The sequence below is a fragment of the Danio rerio genome, chromosome 4 (assembly GCF_052040795.2).
Source record: "Danio rerio strain M-AB ecotype USA chromosome 4, GRCz13ab, whole genome shotgun sequence".
NCBI classification, from domain to species: Eukaryota; Metazoa; Chordata; class Actinopteri; order Cypriniformes; family Danionidae; genus Danio; species Danio rerio.
Genome location: NC_141024.2, coordinates 32,248,037 through 32,256,685, shown reverse-complemented (window position 1 = coordinate 32,256,685; position 8,649 = coordinate 32,248,037). Strand labels below are relative to the sequence as shown.

Here is an 8,649-nt window from a genome sequence, read left to right as displayed (position 1 = left end):
CGCCTAGCAACGACCTAGCAACACTTTAGCAATCTTAGTACATTCCCAAAGCAAATGACTTTACATTTCTTCAGACTGAATACAAAAAGAGCATTTGGGAAAATAATATTTTTCAATTGGACACGTTTGTAGTGTTCTACATGTGTGTAGATCATAGACTGTAAAATATATGGACGTAGTATCCGTGACGTCACCCATAGGTTTCTAAAGAGCGCAAAAGAAGCCACAAGTAGGCGCGGCCAACCGTCGCCATTTTGTTTGCGCGTCATCACACCCACGGCGGGATACCAAATAAGGGCAAAGAGGCGGAGAGTGAGCGGAGCTACAGACGCATACTGCATTTTGCTTGGACCTGGTTCAGACACCTGGTTTACTTTGGGAGAACGCTTAATACTTTATCACTTGTGACTCGTTTGTATTCTGACCACTTGTGCTTGGTTGTATACTATATCAATAAAGTGTTTAGTCTTTTAAAAACAATGCTGTAATACATTGAGCTACTAAACATTGTTCTTATGACGTTTCTCAACAGGAGGAAAACGCGAATTGCATCCAAAAAATTCAGATATAGTCTGTGTTAGTAAATGCAGGACTATTGATGAAATCCAGCATAACACTGTATGATAACACTTCAGATGACTGTTCTAGAGCCTACAGCTAATCAATCTGACAGATTCTGGAGTGCATTACAGCTCTAAATATAAATATAAACGATAAATGATCTTAAATAAAACAAATACATGTATAGAGATGGTATATAACTTTACTCACATGGGAAACGGAGGCCACGTGAATGGTTTGTGAGTACAATTAAGTGCACTCAGCATGACATTCCATCAAATAATTGTAGGAAACAAGTCCAAAAGGCAGTTGACTGTGTAAAGCCACATAAAACAACACAGAAATACGATAAATATGCCGAGTTCAGTGGCTAATCTGCAGGATTCAGCTGAGGTGACGTGACGGCGACCAGCGAGACCTAGCTGTCACTCAAGTGGCCACGCCCTTAATTATGCAAACTTAATATAACTTAATATAAAGGAAACGGATGAGTTATAAAAAAATTCACCCCCCTCACAGTTGTCATGAAGGGTAATATTAGCTGTATTAACCAAAATCTTTTTTTGTACCAGGCTGTAAACACCTTTCTTTCTGCTGTAAAGTTGGCCATTCTAACAGTGGGCTCAATTGAAATTTGCTCTGTTTTGGAGCCAGGAGCGGCCAGGACTAGCGGAATTTCGCATGAATTGCAGTTTTAGTTACTTCCGTATTGGCTTCCTGAGAGAGAGCGGGAGGTTGCCGCTTGGTGTAGATATAATGTTTAGACCTTCATATTGGGGTGATATAAACACACCCAGTGCTTTTTTTTTTTTTTTAAGTTTAACAACATAAAAATGGTGGACCAGTTGGATCGGTTTTCAGACCAACCACAGCTTGACATAAGAGTACGTTCCACCCGCCCACCAATATTGATTGACAGGTGCGCATTAACATTTCTCCATAGTAATGCATATAATCATATCAACAAGTCAGGACGCAGGCAAAGCAACCAGGAATATAAGGTCTGTTCAGTTTGCTAGGATCATCAATCAAAAAAAAAACAAAAAAAAACGAAAAACAAGGAAGTCATTTTTTGCTAAGCTTCTTATAGTGAGTTTGTATTCATTTGATTGGCCAACTAATGATTGTAGATGAGGCAATCATATCACATGCTTTTCTCAAAATTAGTTTCTGAAACTTCTACTAAATGTAGGCTATCATTCAGACTTAATTGTTGATATCAAGAATTCAATTGTTGATTTCAACAACTAAATTGCTACTAGTTGCTACTAGTTTGTCCTCCACACACTTTTCCTCCACTTACATCCTCTCTTCCCTCACACCCACAGTTCTCACTTCTTTATGTAAATAGGGCATGTTCTGAGATAACATCGAAGACCACCCAGGACAACAGAGAGAGCATGGCACAAATCAAAACGCCTCCACTGACCTTAGCAGTTACCAAACCCAGCCGGCATCATTAGCCTCCCAACTCTATTCTGCCAAAACCCATACTGCCATTACAAAATGAACACCACTTCAGACATCCACAAACTATTCAGGACATTTAATACCCTGCTCTGTCCTCCTCCACAAACTCTTTATCAGCTGGCCTCATTCTTTACAACAAAAAAAAAAACACTCAAATTTAAATCTCCATTAAACAACACCCTCTGAAGAAAAAATCACTCTCTTCTTTCATTTCTCACTGGCATATTACAAACCACTTTTAAGCAGGTGTAACGGAGGCCAGCTAGTGAAGTGCTGTGCAGGTAAATCTTACTCCTCTGACCTCTAACGCCCCATTCACAAGGGGTGTCAGCGTCAACGCTTCCCATTCACTTTGAATAGGTGACGTCAGGCGTTGCCTGCATTGTGGATCCGTCGGCGTAGAGTATCGGCTTTTCGTAAAAGCTGAGAGGTGTATTTTCCATGCTGACACGGTTCCTTTTCTAGGCTATATAGTCTTCGCCGATGGTATTAGCATGGATCCAGCAAAGGTGCACGCCGTTGCGGACAGGCCCGTTCCGGAGACACGCACTGCTCTCCAGAGATTTTTAAGTTTGCAAATTTTTATCGGCGGTTTATCCAAAATTTTAGTCAAATTGTTGCGCCGTTAACCGCTCTTACCTCTACGAAGTCCAATTTTCATCCGCAGCCCAAGCAGCATTCGAGAAACTTAAGCAATTATTTTCGTCCGCGCCCATCCTCGTTACGCCTGATCTCTCCCGACAGTTTATCGTGGAGGTGAACGCCTCCAGCTCCGGCGTGGGGGCCGTTCTCTCACGGTCGGTCACCGATGATAAGGTTCACCCTTTGCGACTTTTTTTCACACAAGCTCTCGCCCGCGGAGCGTAATTATGACGTGGGTAATCGTGAACTCTTGGCCATTCGATTAGCATTGGGCGAATGGTGCCACTGGCTCGAAGGGGAGGCTGTGCCGTTTGAGGTCTGGACGGACCATCGCAACTTGGCTTACATTCATACTGCTAAGAGACTCAATGCTCGACAGGCGTTGTAGGCGATATTTTTTGGGCGATTTGACTTCACTTTCTCTTATCGTCCAGGCTCTAAGAACGTCAAGCTTGATGCACTGTTGCGCCTGTTTAACTCCTCAGAGGACCCCTCGATCGCTGAACCCATTCTAGCTAAGGGCTGTGTTATCGGAGCCTTAGTCTGGGGAATTGAACGTAAGGTTAAACAAGCTCTCGCTCGGGTAACAATTTCTCCTATGTGCCCCAAAAAAAATTATTCCTTCCCAGGTCAGTACGTTCGACAGTACTACACTGGGCACACGCCACCAAATTAGTAGCCCACCCGGGGGTTAAGGGCACCCTAACCGCTATCCATCAAAGTTTCTGATGGCTATCTATGACACGAGATACTCGCACTTATGTCATGTCTTGCCCAGTTTGTGCTCAGTCTAAAAGTATTAACCTCCCTCCCTCGGGTCTTCTTAGGCCGTTACTTATTCCCTCCCGCCCGTGGTCCCACATCGCAGGAAACCACAGTACTAGTTTTCAACCATGTCTTTAGGATCCATGGGTTACCGGTAGACTGTTTTTTCTGACAGGGGTCCTCAATTCACCTCGTGTTTTTGGCGAGAATTATGCCGACAGATTGGGGCTATTGCCAGTCTGTCATCAGGCTTTCACCCGCAAACTAATGGGCAAGCTGAGTGCGTGAATCAAATTCTCGGTCATCTTCTCCGCACCTTAGCAGCGCGGAATCCCTCCTCGTGGAGCGAACAGCTGGGCTGGGCTGAATACGCGTATAACTCCACTCTTACGTCATCAACGGGGCTTTCCCCTTTCCACTGTTGTCTAAGTTATCAACCTCCGCTGTTCTCTCCGCAGGACCCCGTCGGTTCCGTCTGTCCAGGCGTACATTAAGCTTTGTCATAACACTTGGAAGGCAGTGCACTCCACATTATTAAGGTTTCCTAAATGTACACGTCGCATCGCTTATCGTCGTCGCACTAAAGCTCCTAGATACATTCGCGGTCAGATGGTCTGGCTTTCCACCCGCCACCTACCCCTCTGGTACAAATCACGTAAACTAGCTCCGAAATTTATTGGTTCCTTTACCATTATTAAGATCATTAATCCTGCTGCAGTTCAACTGCGTTTACCTCACTCGCTTCGTCACATCCACCCCATTTATTTTACGTTTCATGTATCAAACCTGTCATCCGCGCTCCCAACCACCCACCCCCCGCCTCCGCCCCTATCCTCATTGACGACATTCTTGCCTTTAAGGTCAAAATGATTTTAGCTTCCCACCGCCACAGACGTGGTTTTCAGTATCTGATCGACTGGGAGGGCTATGGCCCTGAGGAGAAAAGTTGGGTCCCAGCTCAGGACATCGTGGATTGCTCGCTCATCAATGACTTCTCTCGCTCACGCCAGCCAACTTCCCCTCAGGGAAGGGGTTCTGTCATGAATCTGGTTCATTGATTTCTCCCAGCTGTGAGCGACCTTTTGAGTTTCATTCCCGAAGATCCAGCTCTGTGTATTTGACTATACTACAGAATGCCTTGGTTGACCTTTTACTTAATTAAAGATTTGTGTTGAACTGCATTTTTGCTCCTTGATTCTGTTCCGTGACAGCTGGTCAATGTTAAGTTGGCATTTTCACACAAGCACATTTTGTCTTTTCAGACGCCCAGGTTAAAACAACGTAAAAAGGATGTTAGCTGTAGCACAGTCATGTTGAACACCTTGTTCGAGGAACTTCCACCAGCTGTTTCAACGCCTGTAAAAAGATCAAGAACAACGTCTATAGAAGACATTATGTTCAACCCCAAAGATACCAACCAAACCATCTATAATGAGAGGTGAGTTATTTGAGAAATTTGTAATGTACTTGCTACTACACTACAATGTAATTCGGCATGTTGTATTAATATATTTTGTTGAATTCCTTTTTTTGTTTTTGTGTCTCCTATCAGTACTGTGATAGCAACTCCATATTACAGAATGAGGAAATTTATTGTTTATAAAGAAAACCTCTTTGCGCTCTTCAGGCAGTGTCCTATCTGCATAAAAAGCTGTGCTATACACAGTAGGACAGTCGGAACTGTTTAGTTTGTGGATCAGGTCTGCACACACTGTGAGCATCATAACGGACCAGTCAGCCATATGTTGCAGACATACCAGCAGGAAATATCCAGCTTGCCGCAGCTCTACTTTTAAGTAGAGCCTCCTTCTTGCAAGTGGAGAAGGCAAGGCTATTTTTATTTATGCCCCTTTGTGACCCTTTTTTCTGCTGCAGTATAACTAATAGTTAATTTTCTTTGTGTCTGCAGTTGTTTCAGGTATTTAACATTGCGGGGATTAGTCACACAACCTACCTAAAACACCAGCGGAATTTACTTTTTCCAACAATAAACTGGATGTGAAATGTGCAACAAAGTACAGCTGTTCACCATGCAATCGAGAATGGAGACGCCATCTTTGGCGGGGACATGCGAGCTGACTCTCCTGGTAGGTGTATCAAAATAATACAACAATATAAAAGTAGTATTATGTAACTTTGTTTATAAATATTCAATCATCACAGAAATATATATATATTTTAAATTAGGGCACAGTGCAAAATATGGTACCTGTTCTGTGATGGACCTCAAATCAAACGGAATAGTGAACATTCAGCTTATCCAGGTATTTCTGTTTATTACCAAATATTTTGCAGCAACACAATGGTTTATATCACCAAAATATATTAGACAAAAATATATTATGTCATTTTTTACTTTCAGAGCAATGATGTTGGCCACAGCCAACGCATGGGAAAGGAGGGACTGCATCGATGCCTGCAATAGATGGAGCGAAGAGGGGTCAAAGTGAATACACTTATAAAGGGGTTCTACAGAAATCCTAATGTCAAATTTAAGACTTTTTATGACCTTTTTAAGACCATTAAATATTAAATTTAAGACCTATACCGCAATATCAAAAACAAACATACACAAATAAGAAAATGGCGTAATCATAAAATTAGTGCCAAAATATATTTTTCAAACTGAATAACACTGAAGACTGGTTACAAGCATCATTGAACAACGTACAGGAAAAAACAAACATCTTAATATGTCTGCAGGTGTGTGTGTGTGCGCGCAGACATCCCAAGTCTGCCGGAAGTTGCAGGAGTATACCTGAAATGCATAGACACTCCCGGATGCCTGCAAAAATAATCTCCCGGAAATCGCAAAATCCTGCCCGGTCCTTAAATATGTTGCACACCCCTCTCTCCACTGCATCCCTACCGCTCTTCAAGTACGACTCGCGCGCACATGCCCCCCTTCACAGATACATCGCTCACAACTCAACCCCCGCTCTTCGAGCACCCACCAATCCGCTACCTCCGGCAAATCAACTCTGTATCCCCCGGAAATGACTTTTTCCTACTTGGGATGTCTGTGTGCGTGCATGCTACATTATTTTGAGCTCTTCTCCTTGAATCTCCAAGGCCAGAATCTCCTCCTCACTAATCTTGAGCTCATCTGATTTCTCTTTGCTGGCCCTCCTTAAAGCATTTGATTTACAGTAGTTATTAGTCATTTTACTGCCAGCCTTGCCCTCAGCTTCCTTTGCAAATATGTCTGCATCTCTGGAACGACTTACAGCAACTGTTTGTATAGTGTTCCTCCTTTTTTTAGTTTCTCTCAGCAATCCTCTGCCAAATTTCTCTTTTGGCCTCGTTCAAGAGATTCTTTTTTCTCTCTGTCTCAAGGTAGAAACGGTACTTTGTTCTGGCTGCTGCCACTGAATTCAAAAGTTCTTTTGTCAAGGGAACTATGGTAACGCCACCATGTTGAGTGACAGTCACGTACCAGCCTCTGTGCTACTAAAGTGTCATCTTGCATGTTGCAGGTTTCTATTTCTTTATTAACAGAAAAGCCTCTTTCAACACTGGCTTGTCTATGAGATACAATCAGAAGCTTCTGGCTTACATTTGTCATGCCAATAAAGGAGTTTGAATTTATTTTTTGAGTGTGAGAGATGCTTAATATAAAGTGAGACATAAAAAACATTTTACCTAAAAACTATTTATAATGTTGCACCTTATTTATCATCAGAAATGTATTCATTAAATAAACAATCACCTTGATCGCCCTCCAGTCCCCGACATAAGTGAACAGCTGGTGGTGTGACTTGGGGATAGAGGATAATTTCCACTTAAACATTTCTAACAAACTGTCATTTAAGTCTGATATTAATGATATAGTGTGACCTTCTTAGAGAGTATGCTTAACTGATACTGTCAAACTGATACTATCATATTTTTAACTTAAAATTACTAACTTAAATTTACCTGAGAGTGTCTCAAATGGTCTAGCATCATGGGAAGAATTTTTGAATGTTTCTCCAACAGCTTGTGGCAGTAGTCCATGCTGTTAAAATGTCGTGATGCCATATATTCTTCATATAGTTTCACACATAGGCATGGGCCGATTCTGAAGGTATAATAATCTTGGATAAAAATATCACGGTTTCACTGTATTGTGATTACTGCTCTAATGTTCATTTTTTAATGTCTGAGTAAAAAAAAAAAAAAAAACTTTTGTCCCCTTTGAATACAATATATTTGATTTAGGGAAACATCTTAAATATTTTGGAGCAGTTAACATGTCAGGCTAAATAATTCAAATGATTCATTGACTTCTGCTGTCTTCATTTGTTTAAATACGCTGATTTCTTTATAATTTAAAACGGCATCTTTGGTTATCTAAAGTTTACATAAAAAGTAACATACATATATAATAATAATAAAAAACAGTACACTCAATAGATGGTAGTTGAAAAAATATTATATGTATATATAATAATTAAATAAATTATCAAAATACATCATATTATTTAATATAACACATTAAAATTCAATATACCATATTATTCATACAAATCAATACAAAAATAATATTAGTTTTGAATAAATGTACATTTAACAATCAACATTTTAGGATGAAACAGTAATAAAAACAATAATCTGTTTATTTACAATGATTCATTTATAATCATCTAGATTCTTATCCCACTTATCAAACTCATGACTAAGAAGAGGGCCCCAAACCTCACTCCAGTATAGCACTATAGGTTCAATCACTGACTGGAAAATTTTGAACCAGGTTCGAACAGGAATTTCTATTTGTGTTGATTTTTTAATGGCATAAAAGGCCCTTCTGGCCTTCTCTTTAAGCTCTCTCACAGTCAGATTTATTTTCTCTCACACAAAAAAATCTATTCAAACTGCCTTATTGGCATGACAAATGTAAGGTGTTTAATGTTACAAATGTTTACATCACAGAGAACATATAAAAACAACATATTAGCAATAATAACAATAACAGTAATGTATTATGTTTCTTGGTCTTTCTCGCATTATTTGGTCTCTCTCGCTTACTACTTGGTCTCTCTTGCGTGTCAGCATTCGGTCTCTCTCGCTTGCCACTTGGTTTCTCTCACATGTATTCGGTCTTTCTCGCTTACTACTCGGTCTCTCTCACGTGTCAGCACATGGTCTTTCTCGCATTATTCGGTCTCTCTCGCTTACTACTTGGTCTCTCATGCGTGTCAGCATTCGGTCTCTCTCGCTTACCACTTGGTC

General features: G+C 40.8%; 1 pseudogene across 1 annotated transcript; it reads right to left on the bottom strand.

Moving 5' to 3' along the window:
• Window positions 1–5,631: 5,631 nt before the first annotated feature.
• On the bottom strand, window positions 5,632–7,003 carry LOC147844782 (uncharacterized; annotated as a pseudogene). The gene has a single exon (XR_015482257.2). The product of XR_015482257.2 is annotated as an uncharacterized LOC147844782 (transcript).
• Window positions 7,004–8,649: the final 1,646 nt, after the last annotated feature.